The sequence below is a fragment of the Micropterus salmoides genome, unplaced genomic scaffold (assembly GCF_014851395.1).
Source record: "Micropterus salmoides isolate LMB-PRFRI ecotype aquatic unplaced genomic scaffold, ASM1485139v1 Ms_hic_scaffold_3, whole genome shotgun sequence".
Classification (NCBI taxonomy): domain Eukaryota; kingdom Metazoa; phylum Chordata; class Actinopteri; order Centrarchiformes; family Centrarchidae; genus Micropterus; species Micropterus salmoides.
Genome location: NW_024042261.1, coordinates 28,101,694 through 28,127,892, shown reverse-complemented (window position 1 = coordinate 28,127,892; position 26,199 = coordinate 28,101,694). Strand labels below are relative to the sequence as shown.

Genomic DNA, 26,199 nt, shown 5'->3' with positions numbered 1-26,199 from the left:
ATTCAACCTGAGGGGGACATTTTCTAATCAATTTCTAAAGGCAATCCATCCAATAGTTGTAGAGATATTTAATTCTGGACCAAAGTGGTGGACTGACAGACCCGCAATGCTAGCATAGCTGAAAAACACAACTGATATTTAATAACACACATGAAGTTATGGCTCAAGTTTTGGGCTCCCCTATGAATTCAGATGAGTTGGTTCTGACCCAAAACAAATTTTAGCATAAACATACTGTAGCTTTCTCCTGTGCTGTAGTAATGCCACGGCAGGACAAAGTTAACAAACAGCAACCAGCAGTCTTATCATAACTAATGATAAATATAGTCAGTATGATATATGAAACTGTGTCGCTGTTAAATTTATAAATGACTGCGGTGAAAATACAGGTGAAATGAAATGGTTTGCAGAAGCACATCTCAACCTCTGCACCTAATGTGATCGAGCTTTTTCAGTATTCTTATAGTGCTGCTAAGTTAATTGAATTTGTGTTATTGGAAAGCCAGTAAGGCAAATTAAATAAATTATTTTTTGGTATACAGAACCAGTGAAACGGGAGCCATTTGAGGAAATCAGATAAGCTCTGTGTATTCCTCCTTTGACATATTGGAAATGATCTTATCAAACTTCTCTTCTCCTGTTTGGTCTCTTCATCCTGACTTTCATCTTGACAGACAAATCCTGTTACAGTTGGCAATAAATTCAAGAATGAAAAACAGAAGCCTGAGTATTTACCAGCCTGCAGAGGATTGGGATATTTTCATGAGGGGAAGGAAATGAAGAGCACTTGTTTTTTAACCTGTTTTGTTGCACCACCACCTCCACAACCTGTCAGAGTGACAGCTCTGGCAGGGCTCGGGCACAACTCTGACATTATTTGCAGATGGTAAATAAGGAAAAATATCTGGCTAGCCAGTATGATTCATAGTTAGTCCCAGCTCTTGTTTACAGACAAGTTGTCACATTCATTTAGCAAATTATGCTCGTGCTTGGGGCTCTGTAAAATGGTTTTGCCCTCCCACTTTATTGGAAAAGAGGGGATAGTAAAAATAATGAAAGCTTTTTTCTCTCCTCAGCTTTCAAATCTGTTGACACAGAATCCTTCGGAATCATTGATCTCTATGAAGGGATTATACAGCAAAGGTGCCAATATTTTACTGCATTTTCAGTATTCAATTAATTGTTCAACATTTCAACCAGCTAAAGGCAGCTCTATTACTCTCTCATAACCCTGCTTAGAGGCTTGTATGTAACAGAATATGCTAATACTTGTCGTACTAAGCCCTTGTAATCTTCATGCTTGAATTTGTGAACAGAGGACCATGACTTTTCCACATACTGTAAATAATGATGGCATAATATAGCCGTGTGGAAAAAGTCGCTAGTATTCCCCTGAGTTTTTAAATGATCCCAAAGAGTATAATCCAGCAAAATGTGAAGCTACAGCGTAGATGTACTAGTGCACTAAAAATGACTGAATGATTAAAGTAAGATTCATATGTATAACCCCCCCTCTATAATACATTTTCCTGGAGACTGCAGACCATATGCTTATGTAGCAGTCAGTGAACCATGAAATCACTTGGTTTTCATGAAGCTGATTTGCATTCTCAGGTTAAAGCTCAATGGGGCAGGAGAGGTAGTTGTAAAACCTTCATTTAGTATATCAGACCTGTCTTTTCTTATTATGGCTGCACAGAATGATCCAAGCATCACTATTACTAAAGTGACGATGCATGCTAATGGCATGACACATGCAGACCACCTCGCACTGTTTTTAAACAATCACACAGTGATCTAAATTTGTATTATTCTTGATTATGATTTGCAGTCTCTCTGCAATATTATGACAAAGTGAAAATAGTAGAAACAATATGATTATTTATTTGATTATTGTTTTAGGTTTTAATAAGAGTTGCTTGAGCAGTGGGAGTACCATTTTTATTAGTCACATGTCCTTATGTACATGCACAACCACATGTAAACTCTGCTATTGTTCAGCTACCTATGCCCTCATAATATTTTTGTCCCATTGATGTTGCAATTAACATGTCCTCCAAAAATGTCCATAAACTGCATCATGCATTCTGGTGATGGTGCTAAAACCTGTACACGGTGTTTTACGATTTAAAGACCTGCCTGTGGAAGGATTATGCATGTAATTGGTGGAAGCACATTGCAAAAACGTTGTTTGGGAATTAGGGAATGTGAAATCTAATCCTAGTGAGCAATTTGTTCTTAAGGGAAAATATAGCTTGTTTTTATTTTATTAAAAACACAGAGAGACAGTGATCTATCTTCAACACAGGAAAGGTGAGAATGTGACAGTATCTCCTGTTATAACATACTACAGAGTAAAACAAACAATCCCAACTCAAGGTTCACTTGTTTTTCAGGAGTTTTCAGCTTCATCACAACATTTGCTCAGTTGTCAGGAAGATGATTCTGTTGACATGCAAGCTTGTGCTTGAACTTACTCCATTTAGAACTGCACTCCTATAACATTGTCAGACACATGACGTTTATTTGTATGAATATTGATGCAGCAGAACCACATGTCCTTTTTATTCCACACGTTCTTCCTTATCACCTGGTGCCTACATTACCCACAATACAGTGAGTCTGCCATAAGGTAATTTGGATAGTCAGGTGTGTTATGAAAGTAGCAGCTAATGTAGCCTTGAGCCGCTAGCCTCGAGGATCAAGGATCAGGGTCATGGTCAAGGTAAACTTTATGATACCACAAGGGGAAATTCATGTGGTCACACTGTACATGAACCTGTCCTGTTTAACACACAAAGGTACACTACACACACACACACACACACACACATACATACACACACACACCATGCACCCACACACCCCACAGAGGTGTGGATAAATTATCCTATACAATGCTGGCAAATTAAAAAATATACATTTTATACAATATACAGCATACAAACTAAAGAGTCTAGTACATAAAATATAGTACCTGATAAGATCTGTCCTTTACCAGTCTAATTGCACACTTATCTATAAATCCTATCATGGTAATATAGAAAATACACCACAATATACAATCTCAATAATCTAATATAATAAAGTCTAATAAATCTGATAAGATCAATCTAGCATTTAATAATTGAATTGCTGTAGGTACAAATGATTTGGCATGATCTTGTTCACACACGTGTAGCAGAGATGAGGAGCAAGCTACAAGTGTCTGATAAGCTCAAAAAACGCCCCAACTCCATATTTTTTTCATTTTCTAACTTGTAGTTATCATCATCTCATCTGACATTGACATCACTTGAGGCAATTTATCAGATTTCCTGCATCTCCCTCTGGAGCCACAAACGACTTCATACAACATTTTACACATATGCAGTAGGACTCCCCAAGACATGCATGCATGACTTTGATGTGTAAAGTTCCCCTTTAACATTAGGTCAACATAAATAAGACGTTATAAAAGTTCTATGGATGAAATCATAGCAGCAGCTAACCCTGCATGTAAACAGATCCATCTCCAAGACAATTGAGCAAACTGTTGATTAGACATGTGATGTGGTTGAAAGCTACAGAAAAAGCCAGTCGACGGACATTAAGTTTTGTCAAAATACTATTTACAAGATCAAGAATTAATATTATGTTTTATTCTAGAATTTGTCTACTAAAGGGAAAAAAATACTTGTTGGACAAGATCGCTGACGTAATTGCTGACGTAATCTGCACTGTGCGCATGCGTCTGTAGCTACCTGTCGGAAGCTCCGTCTTAAACCGGACTCTTATCCAGTTTTAATCCACACTTTTTCGTTACATTTTTTATATCCTTTTTATTTAACTTTTTAGTCATCGACATGGATTTTAAGCTAGATGACCGTAAAAACGCAATCAACGCTACTGATCACAACAAAGCTCCTGCGACTAACGTTATGCTAGCCGAGATAACGCTGCCCCATGAGGACTGCATACTCCTTAAGAAAGCGAACAAAAAGATTGCTGACCTCATGGAAGACATCCGACGAGTTTCAGAGGAACTCAAAGAGAAAGATTCCCTGCTGACTGACTTTATGGATGTTGCTTCAGTACAAGCCAAACAGATTGTTACGCTTAGCGCAACCGCTAACATCCAGGACACCGTGTTATGGGACCCCTCTAACCTTCCCAGGCTTTCCTCCCGCTCGACTTCGAAGCATCAGTCAAGCTGGGCTGAAGTGGTGGTCCGTGGCTGCAAGAGAGGCTCGGATGGGGCTGCCTCTCCTCCGCACATTGGCCTCTCCAACTGCTATGCAGCCCTGTCTGACGACACTCTGGTTCATCCAGCGGATGCACCTGCGGCTTCGAGTCTCCCTGATACGGATCTCTTTCGGCGGACAGTGCCTGCCGACACTGTTGCATCTCCTCCACCGGCTACATCGCCGGTCTGCCGCTGGGTCTGATCGGCGGCCATCATCCCGGTCAAAAACCTCCACTTCCCGACGTAGGATCCTGGAGGAGGCTGTGCTCAGACGCTCCGGAGGCCGTCTCTACCCTGCACCGTCCGGTAGCCCTTCTCTCAGGTCTGTTACTGCTACTCAACACTCGGCAGCTCACACACTCCATCCTCAGTCCGCACGCAGTGTTGAAGCAGATTCTGCTCAGTCCTGCTCTGGAACCACACAACCGGCATCTCCTCGTCCTCTTTTCTCCCCAACCACACTAATAATTGGTGACTCCATAACCAGAAACATCCGTTTCTTTAACGCTACCACTCACTGCTTCCCCGGTGCCACCACGGCTGACATTTTAAAAAAACTCCAGGACCTAATGCCATCGCTCCCGTCCTCCATCACAAGAGTGATAGTCCATGTCGGAACAAATGACACAACTCTTCAGCAATCTGAGCTGACAAAATCAGATTTTAACTGTCTTTTTAACTTTTTAAAGCAGTGTGGAAAGTCCGTTTTTATCTCTGGTCCCATTCCCACAGTTGGCCGCGGTGCTGGCTGCTTCAGTAGACTCCTTGGCCTCCACGACTGGCTCCAGTCCGTCTGCAGGGCTCACTGTGTATGTTATGTGGATAATTTTAATATTTTGTGGCAAAGAATGTCTCTTTTTAAGACAGACAGACTTCACCCAAACAAACGGGGCTCAGAAATGTTAGCTGCTCACATACAGCATGTGGTGCGGTCCACACATGACTTACGTGAATGACTAATCATTCATGCAGCACACCTGGACGCACCACCGCTCACTGAACAGATCTCTGCCTCACTGCCGCAAACAACTGTCTCCACCTGCTGGCATGTAAAGTCGTCTGCTCCCAGCGCTGTTCCAAAGACTTCTATTCCTGTCATCATCACGCATATACCAGTAAACTGAAATGTGCACATCCCACACAGAAATAATAGTAATCTCTTAAGGATTAGGACAACTGCACCAACTCCAGCACCCAGAACAAACTCATTTAAAATGGCTCTCTTCAATGTGAGATCACTTTCAAGTAAGACTTTTAGCTTAAATGATTTTATCTTGTCTGCAAATCTAGATTTTATGTTTTTAACTGAATCATGGTTGCAAATGAATGACTATAGCCAGCTAGCTGAACTGTGTCCGCCTCAATATGATTGTTTTAGTCAACCGAGGGTCAGTGGTCGTGGCTGTGGGCTAGTGAGCGTGTATAGGAAAAATTTAAAATGTCATCAAGTACGCTGTGATAAATTTAACTCCTTTGAAGTTCTCACTCTTAAATTTGGAGGGCTGCAACCCCCAAAACCGCCTGGAGGATTTTTATCAGAACTTCCTGAATTTTTATCTACTCTGGTTTTAAATAATGACAGAATTGTTCTTTGTGGCGATTTTAATATTCATGTTGATGACCCCACCAATGTTCATGCAACTGACTTTTTAAATATGGCCACTTCTTTTAACTTCAAACAACATGTCAAAGGGCAAACACGTAACCGTGGTCATACGCTGGACTTGGTTTTTACCCTGGGTGTCAGCATTTCCTCTGTGGAATTAGTGGACATGACCATATCTGACCACAGATGTATTGTTTTTAGATGTGATTCGCCTGTTACTCATGCCGCCTCACCAAGCTCCGTGTGTTCTCGCATCTTTAATGAACAAAGTGTTTCAAAGTTTTGCGCATTCTTTCAGAGCCAAAGCCAACACCTGTCTGATTCCAACACCAACAATCTGGTCGATCACTTCAATCATGCTTGTCGTCACTAAATATTACTGCTCCTCTAAAGGTTAGGCCTACGTCTAAAGCTAGTAAGCAACCCTGGATAAATGACAGCATTCGCAGCCTGAAAAGGGAATGCAGGAAAGCAGAGCGCAGATGGAAAAATTCCAGTCTCGAAGTCCATTACCTCAGTCTGAAGGATTTATTAATTAACTACAATAACATGGTAAAGGATGCGAGAACACACTATTTTCTGAACTCATTACTACACATAAACATAACCCCAGGTTTCTGTTTAAGACTGTGGATCAGCTGGTAAACCCAACCCCTCCTTGTGCCTCAGCTGGAAGTAATGATGACTGTGAATTGTTTTTATCTTATTTTACCAATAAGGTGAACCAGTTTAACCAGTTTTATCCCATCAACTTGTCTGAGCTTTTAAAAACAGTATCACAAATGAGAGTGTCCTCCAGCCCACTTGATGTAATACCTACAAAGTTTTTACTGAAAGTAATGGATTCTGTTGGGCCCCATTTGATCTCTGTTTTCAACAGCTCCCTATCTAATGGTTGTGTCCCTGATTATTTTAAAACGGCTTGCGTGAACCCACTTTTAAAGAAACCTGGTTTAGATCCCTCCCTCCCACAAAATTTTAGACCAATTTCAAAACTGCCTTTTATTGCAAAGATTCTAGAAAGAATTGTGTCCAAACAGCTGCTCACTGTACTGGAAAATAACAAAATATTTGAAAAGTTTCAATCTGGTTTCAGGAAGTACAACAGCACTGAGACTGCCCTGCTTAAAGTCACCAATGACCTTTTAATGTCTGCTGATGAAGGTATGTGCTCAGTCCTGGTACTCCTGGACCTTAGCGCTGCTTTCAACACCATTGATCTCAACATCATGTTAGACAGACTGAGGCACTGGGTGGGGATCTCTGGTACTGCCCTAGAATGGTTTTTATTCTACCTGTCAAATAGGAAGTTTTGCGTGTCTGTAAACAACTATGTCTCTTCGTTCTGTCCAGTTAAATATGGTGTGCCTCAGGGGTCGGTCTTAGGACCCATTTTGTTTTCCTCGTATCTGCTTCCCCTTGGACATATTATCCATAAACAAGGCATTTCTTTTCATATTTATGCTGATGACACACAAATGTACTTGCCCGTCAGATCCACAGACCCTGGAATGCTGAGTTCACTTAACAACTGCCTTTGTGAAGTTAAAAAATGGATGTCAAATAATTTCCTCCAGCTGAACTCAGACAAAACAGAAATCCTGGTCATCGGGTCCCAGCAGATGGCAAAACAAATACTGCCATCTGCTGGTTCCCTAGTAAATCACATTAAGCTTGTGGCAAAGAACCTTGGTGTTTGGTTTGATAGTAATTTACATTTCGAGCAGCACACCACAAAGCTTGTTCAATCATGTTTTTATCAACTTATAAAAAGAAATATAGCAGAAATTCTATCTATATTAACTTTTAAGGACACCGAGACCATTTTACACGCCTTCATCTCATCACGCCTGGATTATTGCAACAGCCTTTTCACCTGTTTAACCCAAAAATCTATTGATTGACTCCAGACTGTCCAGAACTCAGCTGCCAGGCTTTTAACCAGAACAAAGAAATATGTTATATACACATTACTCCTATTTTAGCTTCATTACACTGGCTCCCAGTATGTTTTAGAATTGACTTAAAAATTCTATTGATTACTTTTAAAGCTCTTCATGGCCTCTCGCCTTGTTATATTTCTGACCTTTTAGTCCCATACACACCAGCACGTACCTTGAGATCCTCGGTCAGAGGTCTGTTGTCTGTTCCAGAGTCTCGACTGAAAACTAAAGGGGACATAGCGTTTGCTGTCAGGGCCCCAAGGCTCGAGCATTTTGTCCCTTTTATTTTATTCTATTTTACTCATTTTATATTTATCTTAAACGTGTATTTTAGTCTTTTCAATGTTTTCATGCTTTTATCTTGTATTGTTTTTGTGTTATTGTCTTTTGGGTATTATTGTCTTTACACTTGTTAAAGCACTTTGTAACTTGTTTTTGAAAAGTGCTCTACAAATAAAGATTATTATTATTAGTATTATTATTATTATTATTATTTATACCCTTGATGATGCCTTCTTTTAGTATAATAATGTTATTATCTATAGTGACTCACTGCAATCTTAGATTAAATGATTCATCACTTGCCAGTTGTTTTTTTATTAATAACATATTAAGATGTTTGATGTTTAGTAAGCTGTGACCCACTACAAGGCTTTACAAGATTTGGCTGATCTTATCTCTAAAACATGTCCAATCCTCGCCCAAAGTATTCCAATTTAACTGGAGCCAAAATGATGTCAGAGACATTTCACAGACCAGCATGTGTAAAACAACAGCATTTCAACACAGTTAAGAGACCTCTTTACTGTATGTGGCCTAAATATCACAGTTTTGTATCTCATGTGGCTGTATTGTGGCTTTTTTAAAATCTTGGATGGCCATGCTCTTTTATTACTTCTCTGTGTTGCACTTAGAGCCAACAAAGATTAATCAATTAAATTACTATAATAATAGCTATTATTATTATTATTAGATTAGATAGCTGATTAATTGTTTAAGTCATTTTAGCCATGTTAGTGCCATGGCTCTAAGGATAGATATAAACCTGCTTAGTATCAGCATGGGATTAGCATTCTGCTCAAATCACTGCTGGGCCAAATTACACTCTCACTGAGCCTTTTAGCATGGCTGTAGACTCTTAGTCTTATTCATTCAAAGATGCCAAACATTTCGTGTTAAGCTTCTCAAACGCAATGATTTGTTGCTTTTCTCTTTTTGGTAACACTATTTTAACTTTTTGTAAACAGTGTAACACAGCTGTAATCGGATAAAATGTTGTATTTTAGTAAGTATTTATTTATCTATAAATCTTTCTTAACTCTCCATGACAACTGAGCAAACTCCATTCGCTGAAGGCCACAAGATGCGACTGAAAGTTTGCAAGTGAACCAGAATTTTGTCAAATTACTATTTCGTACGTCAAGAATGAACCTTTGACATGCCTTCATGAATTTTAAAGACATTTATAGATAATTGAAAGCTGCTTTTGAATGATTTGTACATATGTATTTATAAACAGTTAATAAATGTTTTATAACAAACTGTAAGAATTTGTTCATGTGTTTAATCATATATCATTAAATATGATTACAACTGTGTTACACTGTGGTGTTTAATATATGCTTACATGTACATTATAGCAAATTAAAAACATTGCATTAAGTGTTTATATACAGTTTATGAATGCTAAATGTGGCGATTAAAGTAAAGCCTTTTATAGTCTTGCATTTTTAATATATTTTGGTGTAACCTTGCCCTCTAGCAGCACCGGATTCATGAGTATTGATTGGCTGGGACGCACACACGCACACACACTATTTATCTTTTCCTGACCTCTGATGCCAAAGGTTTGTAGAAGCTAATAAAAAGCTAATTATCCAATCAAACAGCACCTACAAGCAATTTTCCGTGAAACAGTTTTTGCTTCATTTCTAGTAAAGAGTTTAGCTCAATTCGAGTCAGGCCAGTGGGATGGGAGCGTTCATCAGTGTCTGAATGTGTTTAAAATTAGTGGAAATGGCTCAGACAAAAAAGCTGCTTGTCCTTAATTATCACCTCACTTTTGTGTTTTATTCTCACAATTTAGGACCTATTATATAATAAACAGGATATATGATGTATTTAAACACATTAGGTCTACATTTAGTGACATATTTTCATTATGTTTACAGTTTCGGGGCATTGCTGTTCAAGCACCCCTATTATGTAGATGAAATTAAGCTTTGAATGTGGCAACACAGCATCTAATCTATGAAATACATACAGTACTATGATTGATACCTGGCCATGTAGCGTATATGATCCTGTGTGTAAATCAAGTCATTAATCAAAGTGCTGACATGAAGAGTAAATTACTCTAAAGCCAGGGGAAAAGAGTAAGGGTTTGATGGCATTCAGTTTCCTGGATCTGCTGAGGAAGTGTTTGACCTCACAGTTATGACAGCTATCAGGCTACTCTACACCTCCGAACAGCATCGCTGTTTCCTGAACAAGTGGCTCTGTCAGTCCACTGCTGAGTCATGATGACTTTGAGAATGTCCTTAAATAAGCACCGTGATTGCTGCAGTTAGGGAAAAGAAGTACTTGCTGAAATATTTCATTCAAACAAAAACCTTTGCTCAACTCGGGCAATTAATCAAATAATTAAAGTCTGTAATAAATATACAAAAACCTCCTCACATGGCTATGGTTGAATTGATTTTGCATACTGTGGCCTATTAAATGCTTTGGGTCCTTGCTTACTGACTGGTAAGCTCAGGAATTGCCATCACTTCTGTCGATTTCTAGGGTGTGGAGCACAAAGAAAGGTGACTATCTCCAATATGAATGCATTCACTCAAATATATAATTGATTGAAGCTCCAGAGCTTGTTTTTTTCTCCCTAGATGGTCAGCAGGATCTCATGTAATGAGATGCCTGAAGGTTTTTGCAGAGGTTTCTTTTGCTGATATCTAAGAAGGAAAAAAATCAAAAAAAAAAAGAAAGATAATTCTGACATTGTCTTTTAAATGTGTAATTTGTAATCTTAAGTGCTTAGACAAAAAGTATGAAATGACATTTCTGTTATATTCCAATCTTTAAATAAATCAGTGTAGCTGTGATCTGCCTTTCCTGATACTTGCTGTAGGCAGAGTTTTCCATTTTAAATCTCCAAGAAAATCAGAATATAATAGAAAGCTTGGTCCAGATATCTCACTTTCACATTCCTATAAGTAATATCCCTGTGCCTCGGCTATTTTCTCAGTAAGCTAATTGTTGTATATGGACAGATGATGCTTTTACTGCAGGTACATTTATGACTATTTACAGTCTATTTTTAAGCCCACATTAATGCTAATGTTGGGATTTTTTCAAGCATGAATATGAAGGTGAAATTCAAGGTTACGGTTGTTTTCTTATGAAAGAGATTGAAAAAGAAATAGTTTTCATCATTTCTGTAACCTGACTGGCCTCAAGTAGTGTGTGGATTGACAGACAGACTATAAGTGCGGTGAGGTAAAAAGGGTCTCAGCTACCCCTGTTGTTATACCAGAGTATTTTAAGTAACAAAGCTGGCAGCACAGGAGGATGACTGTCTCCCTAACAACTGTCTTTGTCTTGTGCAGATAGGAGGGAATCACCCTGATGGACAATGACATGACAGAGTATGTCCTTTGGCCAAAGTTGCCTAGCACTGAGGATTTTTGTTTCTTTCTGTCTTTTCACTTCATAGAAGGGCTTGCAGAGAAAAAAGAAAGAGAAATAGAGAGGTACATTTGTGAGACTGCGAGAGGAAAATGGAGCAGGGATGTGGAGTGTTTGATACAGTGAAGGAGAGCCATGTTGGAGATTAAGTGAGACCGGCTTGTCCTGGGCTGACACCGGACTTATCACACTGGGCCAGGTCATGATTTGATGCTTGAAAACGACGATAAAAGCGAAGAATCTGTCGTTAGACCATTGTGGACGGGGGAAGGACTTCTTGTTTGAAACAAATTTACAACTTTATGCAGCTGCCAGTTGTTTCTCAGTGTCACATTGCAGTCACACCTCTCACTGTCATATTGGCTGTCAGAGTGGGCTGCAGCAGTGCCGCCATACGGAAGGGGAGAAGCAGTGAATATGCATGGCATGATAGACTGTGAAACCCAAGACACCTACAATCTTACTTTGTTTCTCTCTTTCATTTTTTAAACTCTGACATGACAGCCCTGACTCCAGACCAAGATGAATTGAGAAGGACTGGAATGACGTGTCAAAAAGCAAAAACTTGCGTCATAAATACTTCATTGGCTGGATGAATAGCTGAAGGTGACATGCCTTAAGTCCCTCTCTGAACACAAATTGATGTACAGTACAGCTGGAAGAAGAACCTGAGTGGAGAATTCTGTTTTTAATGCATGAAGGCTTTCTGCAGACAAATGCGAGCGATATGGTAATCTCTCTTGGGTTGCGTGCTGCTGTCTGCAGGCAGAGCTCTGACATGTCACATAGCTTGTTTTTTGAATTTTAGGGACAAGTGAGAAACTGGGAGCTTGTGACCTTGACAATCATCTCTCCCCTGTTTGAGAAAAGAGGAAAAAAAAACTAAACAAAAGTGTATGTAGTAAAAATAGCCTCTTTTAAGTGAGTTACAAAACCATATCCTCATCCATCTTCATCAGATATGTGCATATAATGGCAATAACCTTATGGTAAAGCATGCAGCAATTATTTGGACGCATTAATCACCATATTTTCTCAGTCACAGAATCTCATCACAAGTGGAAGACTCGCCTGTTCTTTGTTTTGCACAGATAAATTCCAAAGCTGTGTCAAAATATGATACATTTTTCATTATGCTCCCCTTTACACTTTGTTCTCCTTTAGCAACAATGATGCAGTGAAATATTAATGACAGGACACACATTCATAGTCATGGTATCTTCAACTCTGTTTTTCTGGGGCCTCTCCTGCTGCTTATGCTTCTTTCCTGTTGTTTCATAATCAGATCTGCGTTCATATCACACCCAAAGCTGCCAAGTGGAAAAAGGAGCAAGCTCAGTCAATGAGATTATGAATGTATGACTGCCTCTCTTGTGTGTTGAGGAATGTTGCCTCCTTCCCTAGAATACTGTCTAGAAGTAGATGATAAACAGCCCACCACACTTCTGGTGGGTTATTTAGAATGGTTAGCAAACTTACCTCAGCTGTAACATGTCCTAATTCAACAATAAGAAGGCTAAACACATTTCTTGTCCTCTAGTTGGTGTTTTGCTGTGACGCCAGTGGGAGTCGCCTACCTCAGCTCTGACTCTCTTGACTGCCAGCTGATTGGGATGCTGATTTGAAACCTGCAATGGACACCGGGGCTTGATATCTGGTGAGTTTGTCGTGTTTTCCAAGTCACTGCATGTTGACTGTGAGCAGTTGCAACTCCTCCTTTATCTGGGGCAGCTATGCTGAAAATGTTGTGTTAGCAGTGGTGCATCAGCAGATTGAAGATGCAGTACTATGTAGATCACCAGTGGGAATTTACTGCAGAAAAGACGGTGAAACTACAGGTGCAGAGCAGAACTGGGTCAAATTTGCAGATGTCTTTTCTTTTTTTTGCAGCATTTGTTTTTACACAGTTTAAACAGCCATATGGGTGGAGTTTGTCAAGTTAGAATCAGCTGTATTGGCCAGGTATGTTTAGGCAGACAAGAAAGGTTTCCTTTAGCTCTCAAGGTGCTTCCACACAGTGCCATGCACACTACATTAACTGTGCATCAAAACAAAACTAAAGTTAAATAGAGATTAGAAAATTAACATATTGCTATTATGTACAGACAAGTCGGTATGATAAATAGATACATATACTGAATATAAACAACAAAAGGATGTCTGCAGGGTTACAAATAGTGTAAGAGTGTGTGGGAGCGTGCTGGATAAATATTGTATGGCTAATGTAGCAAGTATCTTTATATGTATACAGTAGGTGGTTTATAGACAGCATACACAGCATGTGTGGATTGACAATAATGGATAATATGTATTGGTTATTGGGTGGCGTGGTGGTGCAGTGGTTAGCGCTGTCGCCTCACAGCAAGAAGGTCATGGGTCCAAACCCCAGTTGCCCTGGCCTTTCTTTGTGGAGTTTGCATGTTCTCTCTGGCTGCTCCGGCTTCCTCCCACCATCCAAAGACATGCAGCTTAGGTTGATTGGTGCCCTAAATTGTCCTTAGGTGTGGATGTGATTGGTTGTTTGTCTATGTGTGGCCCTGCGATGGACTGGCAACCTGTCCAGGGTGTACCCCGCCATTCGCCCAATGTCATCTGGGATTGGCTCCAGCACCCCGCGACCCTGTATGCAGGATAAGCGGTTGACAATGGATGTATATGTTATTGCACAACTTGTATATTACACTTTCATATACAGTATATGTTAGAACAGTAGATGTGTTGGTATTACAGGGTTAATTTACTTTGATTGTTACCTGACAGCACACATCTGATCATGAGAATATCAGCAGATGGAAATGTGGTGAAGTCATAAAGTCAAAGGTTCTTCAGCAAAAAATACATTTATACATGTATTTGTTTATATCAATATAACAAATAATTATGTTGAAACAGGTTATCATGATTTCCAGAATAATGGTAGTATAACAGCAACTACACCAAAGTCAAATGTCTCTAACCCTACATTAACAGTTGTTTAGTTTCCTTGATAGAAATACGATACTTTATAAGATGTGATCAATTTTAAAGATTAATGCGCAGTTGTACAAGAATATTAAAAATAAATAGTTAAAACAAATTTCTTTTGATCCTTTGCAGGAGCAGTGCCTGCAGTTTTTCTCTCTGAGTGCATACAGCCCCCACAACCTTCACAGATAAGATAGGGGAACATATATCTAACCTGAAAGGGAAAACATGGGGCAAAATAAGTGCACAAAGCACCTGCTCACCGCTGTTCGTTAAGCTTATTGCTTTGAGCCTATCACCATTTCTATCATCTCTTCTATTCTCTCATCTTGATTTTAACAATATAAGTATATTATTAAGACACACATTGGAAATTGCACTCTTGTGTGTATGGTTGTATGGCTGGCACACAGAGGTCTGTAGCACCTACCAGAGCGTTAAGTTGGAACAGGTTGTGGCCAGGGTGTGAGGTCTGATTTTACCCGCTCATTTTCCTGAATCTGGATGTGTAGGAGTTTGGGCAGGTTGGCACCAATGATCTTCTCTGCAGACCTAACTGTCCTTTGTACCCTGTTCTTGTCCTGTTTGTTATATATTTACCACCAAGCCAAATAGTCAGAGAATGTTGGAGACTACAAAAATACTCAGAGAATAATTACTTACTACCTAAACACAGACTTACAGTAAAGGCAAATCCCACCCATCTAGGACCTCATGACTTGACTAACTTTGCCAGGTAATTCAAATAATTTGGCCCGTGTGTGGTACGAAAAGGTTGTATCTGGAGTCGTAGCGTAATTGACTGTATCGCTAACTAACCTGAAATGGGCCATAAAACACTCTTCAAACGCTGCAGGAGTACATAAATGCATTTTCATGTTTCAATCATACATTATATAGCATGAAACTATTAATTAAAACCCAGTACACGAGAGGATAGAGTTAACGATCTGTGCTACGTCTTCAGAGAGCAGTCAGCCGAGAATAATTGTGTGCATCTGAAGTGCAGTAGGTACCTGTATCCCCTTAACATCTGTCTGGTGTACTCTGAGAAGGTTTGCATCCTGAAAATGTCATCAAACTACATCTAGGCACTATATCTGATCCAGCATGCTGCGAGTAAGTGTACTTTGCTGAGGGTGTCGTTTCAGGGAAAGGTCTGGGTAATTCCCCGTGGGGAGGTGAGCTTATTTTGCCTACCTGTGACCCTTTGTGGTCAGAACTACTGTGGTTTCTGCGGTCAGGGGTGCATCACACAGCGCTTAGAACAAAGAAATATGATGGCTCCCACTTGTCCTCGTCTGGTTCAAAGGGAATGGCAGGGCAATGCTAATTAGCCAGCTTGTGTTTCTGAATTGAACATAACTGCTGTTCGCTTCAGTGTTCTCCCTCCCCCTCGTCGTACGCCTAACAAGCAGCGTCTACAACAGTCATGCACCTTGCATAACTCTGCATATTTTGTTCACCGGGAGACATCCTGTTCTGTTTTTGTCCCAAAAAAAGAAAATAATTCCCACATAATTAAATTAATCCTTTTTAAGGTAATTGAATTTACCCTTTCCTGTCAAATAAAAAAAGCAAATTTTGCTGTGAAAGTACAGCAAGTTTGGCCCATATGTATTCTTTCAACATCTTCTCCCAGCTGTTCTTTCAAGTGTAGTTTAATCCTGGCTGTCAAGTTTTAGGGCGATAAGAGGCGTAACAACAGGATTCCCCACAAGTTCATCTCCGCTCGTGCAAAATGATGGTACTACATCTGAGAAAGTTGTGCTCTGTAAGAAGGTAGTGAAAACATGTTTTTAATCAGGGATCGAGGGGAGAGTGAGGAGGAGGTCAAGTTATTACCCTCACATATTCAAAATTCCAGTGGCGGCACTGTGCATATACGCCTCCCCTCCCCTGTCTTGTGTTCTGCGGTCTGCTTCTCTTGTCAAAGTAATCTGAGTCTTGCAGTCCGTGTTTCCTGGAATACCAAGCATTGAAGGCAGTGACAGGCAGCGTCGAGTAGCAGATCAGGTTCACAGAGCATGTTGTCGTGTTTAAGATATCATCTCTGCACCTGATTCTTGTTACTGCAGCTCTAATCATCAATAGAAATTAGGCTATACACTCCATGTCATCCCTGTTTCAGAATAACAAGGGCTTTGTGAATTTGAAATGGTATAGCTGGAGCTATTTCAAATGATAGTGGCGGAAAATATGGTCAAATCAAACCTACCTGCATGCGTGCGAGCACAAGTCAGATACAATAGGCGCATAGCTCCAGGGGAGTTGTGCTCAGCATCTTGGTGCTTTCTGTTGCTTTCTCTCTCTCTCTCTCAGTCAAATATCTTTTTGTTAGTGCAGATGCATTCAGGGTTGGCAAACACATTGAAGACTGAGTCACTTAAACACCCTCATCTTGACACACAGCTGACTCACAGTCTATTGATTTCTTCATACATCATATTCTTTTGTACTGTTTGTTATTATGTATGTATACAGGACGTTGGCCGTTGTTTGAACTCCTGCAAGGTACATATGTTTGTCTCGGAGCATCATCACATGATTAAAAATTCTGTTGTTCTTGGTGTGGTTAGTGACAGATGGAGTTGCAACCTTATTGCATGAGCATCCTTATTAGTTACAATGAGTTTAAGAATGTATTTACATGAATGGCCAAGAATAACCCAATCAGTGTGTGCGCGCGCATAAAGAAGCCTCTCTCCCAAAGCAGCAAAACAGAGAACCTCTAATCTGTGTTGTCATGCCATTCAGTGTGAAGCCTGGAGCTCATTCATTCAAAATAAAAGGTGCAATACATTTTGATGCAAGTTTTACTGCAGTGCTTGAATCCAAAGAGGCACGCTCTAACCTAAAAAAGGTATCCGTAACCTCAGAAAATCTCTCTACTCACCATTCTCTTTTAGAAATGCGTCATTTCATTCACTGTTGCAGAAATCAGCAGGGCATCGCAAGTTACAGCGAAGGACAAATGTGTCGTTCCTGCCAATCAGAAAAAGAAGTTCTGAACTTAAGAGACAATGGATAAAAGTTCAGTGATTCAGACAGTAGCATGAGCAGGCATTAGGACAACCTATTTAAATACTGAAAATAAAAGAAAATTGTCCCTGAAGCAAGCTAGAGGCACAAATATGTCAATGAGGTTGTAAGTTAATTATGCTTTGTTGTGTATGGATAAAGTATGATCAGACACAGTACAGTCTTGGAATTGGTGGTGTACTCACCGGAATTGTATTCCACATTAATGAATATTATGTGGTGCTTTTTCATAAGAAAATCAAAGGTTTTCTCTTAAGGTGCTAAAATGAAGGTTCACTGAATTCAGATACGATCATATATGCAAATAGAAAAGGTTGTTTATTTAATAGGCTATTTTTAAATATCTACCATAGCTCAAGGGAAAGGCCTCTACCACCTGCTGTGCAGAGACACATACAGAAACTCCCCATACTCTTCTTTCATCATAAATGTGAATGTCTGAACATCTACCCTCTGCTCTGTGTGAGAGTGGCTCATGATATAATGTGGCCAGTGTCAGTGTCCATCTGTGCAGTGGTCTGAAAAAGGCCATGACAGGAGCCCCCTTTCCTTTCATATCTCTTACCAAATACAACGTATGGGAGTAGGCCGCATGATAGTGGCAGACAAGTTGCTGGTTATGAGCCACAGCTCCTCCATTGTCTAGCATGCTGGAGAAAGAGTGGGAGCCCCTAAAGAGGCCTGGCAGAGTCTCTGCTTCCATCTGCCTGCATGCCTCGCCATGGAGCCCAGCTCACACCACTTGAGATTATACTCACGTCCAAGCTGTTACTGTAATTTGCATTGGCTCATAGGCAGAGGAGAGTGAGGAGGAGGAGCTGCACATGAGGCAGGGATATTGTAAGTGGTCCTGGCAGCACTATGAGCTTGCTTGGGTGTAGTGTTATGGACAAGTGGCATGGAAAGGGCTATATTAAAGTGCAATAATGGCACTGAGCAGGTTGCCCTGCTGTCTAAGATTATGGTCTGGGTTAGTGCCATGGAGTAAATTATAGAAATGTAGTGTTCCCAGTCACATTCAGTATTGGTGTTGTATACCTTATACAGTAACTGCATTCTTCACAGTTCATTCTCAGTGCCTGTCTCCAGCAGCATATTAAAACTATTAGTCAGAATACATGACACAAAAATAATATCTGTAATTCTGAAATCCTTTGTCATGTATTCCACTAATTAGCAAGAGCCATGTTCGTTTCCTTGCAATTAATTTAAATGAAAGGTCACGCACCTGGAGGAACCCCACACAAACACTGAGAACATAAGCAAAGTCTACACAGGAAAGGGCCTGTACCAAGGATCAAACTGAAAGACAAAAACACACAAGCTACTGTGCTGCCCTCTCTGTTTCAGATCATACATCAAACATGGGAAGTGAGAGTAATTTGAGAATTCATTTGAATCCAAGGCATCGGCTTTATTTACAAACCATTTTCGGAACTGAGCAAATATCTGCGTTGAATATGGCAGCAGTACTCATCTGGGAGACATTGAATATGTAAAAACTGCTTGATGTAGGATTTTGAAAATAAATTCACGTTTTCGCCCCATAAAAGTGAACAAAACCAAAGAAATCACTTTCAGCTCAGTCCCACTGAATGTTCTCTGATGTCCTCATTTTTCAGGCTTAATTTGTTTCAACTTGATAGCTTTTGGACTTCAATTTGGTTCAGCGGCTAATTTATCAAATTTACTAATTAACTAGAGACGGAAAATAAAGAGCAATTTCTGATAATGCCACCTCCATCAAATAGGTTGTGAACTAATTATATATGGTACAGCCACAAGCACAATGGTTCATAATGAACTTCTTCTAGCTGGTGGTAAAGTCACTACATGTACAATATTTAATGTCCCCGGTCCATTAACATCAGCCAGTATAATTATTTCAGTCAGTAGATCTTAACCTTTTTTGTTATATTATAGTTACAGAAAATATATTTACAAAGTTAAAAAAAAACTTGAATCTAGTAAGAATTACTAAGACAGTAACTTAAGTATTGTGACAGCAGGAATGGAGATTCAAATGTCAAACCAGTTTTTATCAGTTTTATTTCCATTGGCAAGTTTGTAAGACGTCAACAATACACGGGAGTTTTTTTTGACTGACTTTCCATTATAGAGAATGTAAAATGTTTCACGAGGATTCAGCTATATAAACTTTGAGCACAGCTATGAAAAAAAACAATATAGATAAAAAAATAACTGATTTTAACCTCCAGTAGCACTAGGAAGATACTGTTACTGTTTTATTAGTATGGGTCGTGCTAATTTTACGCCCCCCACCTCCGTTGTAGAGAAACAAGGACTCAAAACAACGTATATTGAGGCAAGCTCCATAAGCCTTCTACAGTTTTCCAAATGGGCATGGTTTTTACATGAATAATTTCAAATGCTTGTCTTTGAGTTTGACCGAAATTTGACACAGAAAGCATATGCCAGGAATGGTCATTATGGCTAACTGCAAAGGGATCTTTATAGAGCCACAATTATGGGAAATATGTCAGGTTGATTTAAGGATTACATTTAAAGAATACATAAGAAAAGAACAACTAGACACCAATCTCCATGGTGCACCCCAAACAAAAATAAAACAAGATCAATGCCCCAAACAAGTTAACACGTAAACTTGATGCTAATCCAGTGCTAACAGTTTTACAGAAGCACCTGGTGCAAAGCATTCAGGGTCTGTTTTTGTTTTTGTTTTTGTTTTGTCATTTTTCTTAGTAGTACTTGACAGTGTTCACTTCATTCTCTTGGTATAAAGCCAAATGTAGATAAATCCACACCTTATGTGTGTTCACTGCCCCACTGCAAATGGATTGACATTGCAAGAAGCTTTATCTAACGCAGAGACAGGATTAGTGAAGCTGAGATGCCATGTAGTGTATGTGAATTTAATACCTACAATAAATGTAAGACAAAAGTTCTGCATAAACCTGCTTTGCAGAGGCTTTCTTGTGAAGTGTGTCAAATTGAAGCTGTGCGGTCCATTATTTGTGTGCAGTGAGTGAATCACATGCAGTCATAGCTGCCTTGTTCTGAAGTTGTAACACACACTTATAAGCATTACAGCCTTGAGTGAATTTGGGCCACTGTCTTCTATATCAATTAGAGCTGTGAGAGTTTTCATTATTGCGTCAAGTTTTACAATAGAATCATTCATGTGGATCCCGTCCGTAATAAATCTCAATTGTTTGTGTTAATTAAATGATAGTGTAGTGATAAAGGAGAAGGTACACATTCGATATTTACTTTGTATTTGACTTAAGAAACAAAATGATGAATGGGGTCATCTACATTCAGTTGGGTCTGGTTGGGAAGGAACACAATGCACTAGTTTAACAGGATTAGGATTCTATAACCAAGCCATAACATCATCATGCTAATATGCTCATGATAATGAGCATATTAGCATGAGCATATTATCAGCATGGCTGACATTTAGCAGGTATAATGTTTACCATGTTCACCATCTTATTTTAGCATGTTAGGGTTTGTTAATTAGCACTAAACACGATCATATTATCATTAGTTTTGCAGCTAATAGTCATAAAGCAAAGTATTGGACAAATTCAAATAAACCTGATTATTGAACTATTGAGCAAAAGTCAAGTTGTTGAGATGTTTCAGTCTGGACCATTAGTGTGATGAAAAACCAAAGGTAGATGTACTGTACATTTCAGTGGCATTTTTCCTATATGTATATTCATGTGTTTTTGTGTAAAGGCAAAGATAAACCAAAACTTTTCCTTACCATAACTTACTGTGACTCTATTGTGCAATTAACACATGGTATGCATTGTTTGTTTCAGACACGGTTCCTTTATTATAGAACAAGATGATCAGTAATCCAGCTTCAATACATAATAACAGCTTATATCAATGATAGATCAGTGCACGGCTGTTTTGTTGTAAAAATTAATACAGTGTTTTTCAGCCAGGAAAGGTTTTAAGTTCAACCATTTGATACATTTTCTCTCCGCAGTGTACATCAGTTCTTAACTACAGTCTGTTGTGGCAGTGAAGCATATAACAGGCATACATAATACCTTGCAAGGGTACATACAGTGCAGGATCAATGCTGTAAAGGAGCCTTGGGAGGAGGATTCCTCAGCATCACTGTAGCGTGAAGTGGCTCCATAAGGCACCAATTCAGTGGGTCTATTCAGCTCATCTGCACAGAGCGAGGAGGGCATGGCGCCGCTATGCTAAGAAACAAGAAGACAAGAATAAAGTCAGTTCCAAGTGTAGAGGACAAACAATGAGGAACTAACAAAGCTGTCACCACATGGAAATCCATGCAGAAACAACATATAGAAGAGACAATCGTGCTGCTACAGTTTTTGTAAATCACAAATTCTTGTCACTGGATTTCCAAATAACTAAGCCTAGACGTAGAAATCCTACAAGCTGGGTGTCATTCAGAATCACTGTCTGTCCTCGTATTGTTTGGTAGCAGCTTCTGCTTTTATCATGGCTTGTTTGTCGGTGCTTTTTTAATTTTTATTTTTGACAAATATGTTGGCTGTACTCATGCAATCTCTTGGAAGGTGTCAGTGAAACTGCTGCATGGAGAAAAGCTACACTGTGTATTGTCAAGATATTTGTTGAGGACAGGACATGCCACTTCCTAAAACAAATTTAGGCTGAACCCTTGCAATCACTGAGTATTGTTTCTTGTGTTTTAAAGATACAGATTAAGTGTTTTAGAGTTAGTAAAGAAAATATGTATTGGTGGGATATTTCATTAGCAGGTTATTCATTTAATCATGAAAAGTGGTGAAAAGTGACAAAGCATTGCAACTTTTACTAAGATCAAAATCTTCCACCACTGATATCATTTAACAGTATAGTTCATCATAATTGCTGCAGTTTCCTCAATCCAAAGTGTGAACTTCAAAAAGGCCAGCTTCGTCTGTGAGTGTGAAACTCTGCAAAACCAGCAAATCTAAAATAGGCATGTGGCTGTTATAAATCAGAGGGCAGTGTATTGTCCTGTTTGTTCTATTAATTGTGACAGATAACAGATTGAATCCAGTCAGAGGGTTTTTTCTTCTTGTGGAGGCAATTTGCGTAAAGTGGATTGACTGGAACAGCACCATCCAATAATTCCAATATGTATGATATGGTACTTGTGCCTGCGATGGACTGGCATCCTGTCCAGGGTGTACCCCGCCTTTCGCCTAATGTCAGCTGGGATTGGCTCCAGCCCCCCGTGACCCTGTACGCAGGATAAGCGGTTGACGATGGATGGATTTTATTTAAACTGAACAATTGAGAAGTTGGCAGAATAATTATAGTAAATGTTCCCAGATTTTCTTCACAAGTAGATATTAGGTGAAGCCACCATTAATTACAGATATGTCCTTCAATTTTATTTATTTTTTTACTGTGTAAATACTTGTCACTCATCAACTAGCAGGTAATCTTCAAGGGTAGACTTTAGAAAAGCATTTTTATTTATTTTTTTACCAATCCTAAAAAATGTGCTGGATTTTTTGTTATTCCAACTTTTAAAGCTTCCTTTAAAAAAATGTTTTTACCCATATTGCAGTAATTTGCAACTGTATCAGCAGCTATTGAGGGTAGATTATGTCACTCAGGGAGGTATACAAATTAAAAAAGCACAGGTAGCAAGTAAAGGGCAACAATCAATTAACAAGTGTTCAATCAACAAATGACGTGCATGACTATACTTCCGCAGCACTATTGTAATTCCAGTGTTCTCTATCTTGTTAAGGAAAGTTCTTACAATTAAAGTTTATGGAGCTGCAATAGTTTGTACTTCTCACTTCTTTTTCATTGAATGTTTTAAATGGGATGTAATTGAGAAGGCCGTCTTTGCATGCAGACATAATTATAATATGCAAATACTCCTCCTGTTTACGACAAGACCTCCCATCCCCCTGATGAGATGTGACCAGAAATCCCCAAGGCTGCATAGCCTTGGTTTAGGTGGCAACTGGTGGAGGCAAAGCTGACTCGAATGAACTCGAGCTGTCAATAATTATGCCAGCATCGTGACAAGAGTCACACAAGGGCAGCTAGCAGTACACTGCCTGCACTGTTTAATTGGCTTTTACGGTTTCCTGACAAAGTCATGTCCAGAAAATACCCTTACAATACACCAGCTCTGGGCAAATGTCTTTGTGAGGCAAGGACAGACTCTGGCATGGTTTGTATTCATTCACCGTTTTCAATGTCACGTTCAAAATATGCTTCAGCTTCAACTAACTTGTGCTGTAATCCGGAGCTGCCACCTGACGCTAACTATTATTTTCATTTTCAATTAAACATATTTTTTATTTTTTAAATTAAACAATTACTGTTTGGTCTATAAAATGTCGTAAAGTATAGAATTATTCAAACCCTGTCGTGGCGTAGTGATTGAAATGAATACCATGCTGTTATTGTAATGTCCCTGGTTTGATTCGATTCCTGGCATGGGACCTTTGTTACATTTCATTTCCCACTGTCTTTCTCCTGTCATTAATACCTTAAAAAACAACTGAAACAAAAAGAATAGAAATGATTAATCAAGTAAGAGACCTGTTGCCGATAAATTTTCTGAAACTAGCAAATTTATGGCTTTTGGCATAAACATAAACCATATTGTGGTTTTTAAAAAATCAAAACATTGTGAGAAATGCTAAGTTCCTAAAATCAATCAATCTGTACATTACTTGTTTTATCTGACCAACAGTCTAAAACCCAAATATCACATAAGACAAGAAAGGCACCAAGTCCTCACAGTTGAGAAGCTGGAATAAGGTCATATATTTATGCTAAAAAACGATAAATCAATTATCGAAATAACTGCAGATTATTTCCTGTTGATTGACTAATAATTTCTGCTCTTTTTTAATATCATATTAATTAAGATTTTAATGGCCAGTGGTGTTTTTTATTATAAAAAATCACCATCAGAGTAACGCTGCACTTCTAAAAGGAAGCTATCGTTACCACATTCTGATCTCAAGATTACATCAAGTAGGCCATATTTCATTGTGAGTGAAATTAAAGATGGCAGGTAATAGCACATTCCTGTACAGTTTAATGATGGCAGTTAACGCTCATATACATTATTCTCACAGAGGGCAATTATTTAAGAGACACTATTTGATTGGTGTATTTAATTCTTTTGAAACTAGGGTGTGTGTTTGCCTCATGTGACAGCTCTTTGATTTATGAGATTGTCTTGAATAACTGTTGAATTTATAATGACCTAACTTCTTTCTTTCTGGTTATTTAATTATGTGAATATTCTGGAGAATTCATGGGTGCCCTAATTAAACGTTTCAACACTATGTGGATGTAACTGAGCATGTGAGAAAGCACGGTACTTTTCTAGTTTATAAAAGATGGACTTCGTGATTTCATGACTTTCTCTGAATTTGTGAAGACGCATTATCAGCTGCCTGTTCTGTTTAATGTGTAAACTGGATGCTGTGTTAGAGAATGCAGCAGCAGGAAGGTGTCTCAGTCAGAAATAGGACGAGCTTCTTGAGACAGCATCTTTCAGCTTTCATTTGATTCCTACTGCATTGTTTATGATGCTCTCTAAGCTCTTACTTTGAGTCATTTCTTAAGTGAGCAGCTGGTTATTTAAGATATCGAACAAGTCACTGCTTTTGTGTCATCTTTTAACAGAGCTCTATTGTGAATTTTTGAACCATAAGAGCATTTATTCAGTCTATCTTTTGTTCACGTTTTCTGTCAGTATGTTTAAGTATACACACACGCATACACACATTGAAATTAATACATCTTAGCCTGAAAACAGTAATTTATTCTGTTTGTGTCTTCTCTTCTTGGGCACATGCGTTCTTTCTTTGTTGAGTGTGTTTGTCTGTATGTTAATATATAGATACACGGACATGTAGCTATTTCCATATGTATTATTTTGTGTTTGTGTGTGGGTAGCTGTTTGTTACAGTGCGCTCACATGTACATGCCTTTTGCAAAATTATGCTTGTATGTAAATATGATGCAAGTATTGTCTTGTGTTTTAGTGAATGATACCATTTAATAATACTTTTTCATCTCAGGATCAGCTTCATAAAGGCCTGATCCATTTCAGTTCCTTTTTTTTCTCCGATAGGCCAGCTGTTGAGAACACTAGACACTGTGAAAAAAGTGAAAATGTCAGATAATAGTGAAAAAGGTGACATCTTCAGTGACGGGCTTTGTCCAGCCGACAGTCAAAAAACCCCAAAATACTGACAATATAATCATTATATAGTCAAATAATATAACTTAAAGGAAGCCATTAATTGATCATCAAAATTGCTGGTTAATAATTTTTCTGTCAGTTGACTGATAGATAATTGAGCAATCGTTTCAGCTCTAGTTGCCATTACTATTTTTTAAATTCAGTGTGGTCAGAGACAAGATGAAAGTCACCACACAGCCAGATATTAAGCAGAACTATTTACAACCTTTATTTTTTTTTCCAAGATAAACAACTCATTTAAGGTCTGGACAGGCACCATGGGACAGAGAGCCCCCACACGGTCGGCTAAAGGACAGATCCCACTGGTACAGGAGTTAACCACCTTCAAAGACAAGAATATAGTATGTGTCTGCACAAGCAGATAAAACAAGAAGTAGTAGTACAGGCAACAGTGGTCACACTATAGGTTGGAATCCAAATGCACAGTGATCAATAAGTAGGTTTGCTCTGAACTGAGGGAGGTCAAAAACACTCCCACCAATAGGAGGGCAGGCAACAAGCA

The 26,199-nt window shown here is 39.0% G+C and overlaps 1 protein-coding gene across 2 annotated transcripts in view; it reads left to right on the top strand.

Annotated features, from left to right (window-relative positions):
* lrfn1 (leucine rich repeat and fibronectin type III domain containing 1) overlaps positions 1-26,199 on the top strand; it is a 115,000-nt gene that overhangs the window by 79,498 nt on the left and 9,303 nt on the right. For both annotated transcript variants that reach the window (XM_038694140.1, XM_038694139.1), the window contains one exon: positions 12,999-13,115. The gene's annotated coding sequence lies outside the window, so the exon portion shown is untranslated. The remainder of the gene's footprint in view (positions 1-12,998; positions 13,116-26,199) is intronic.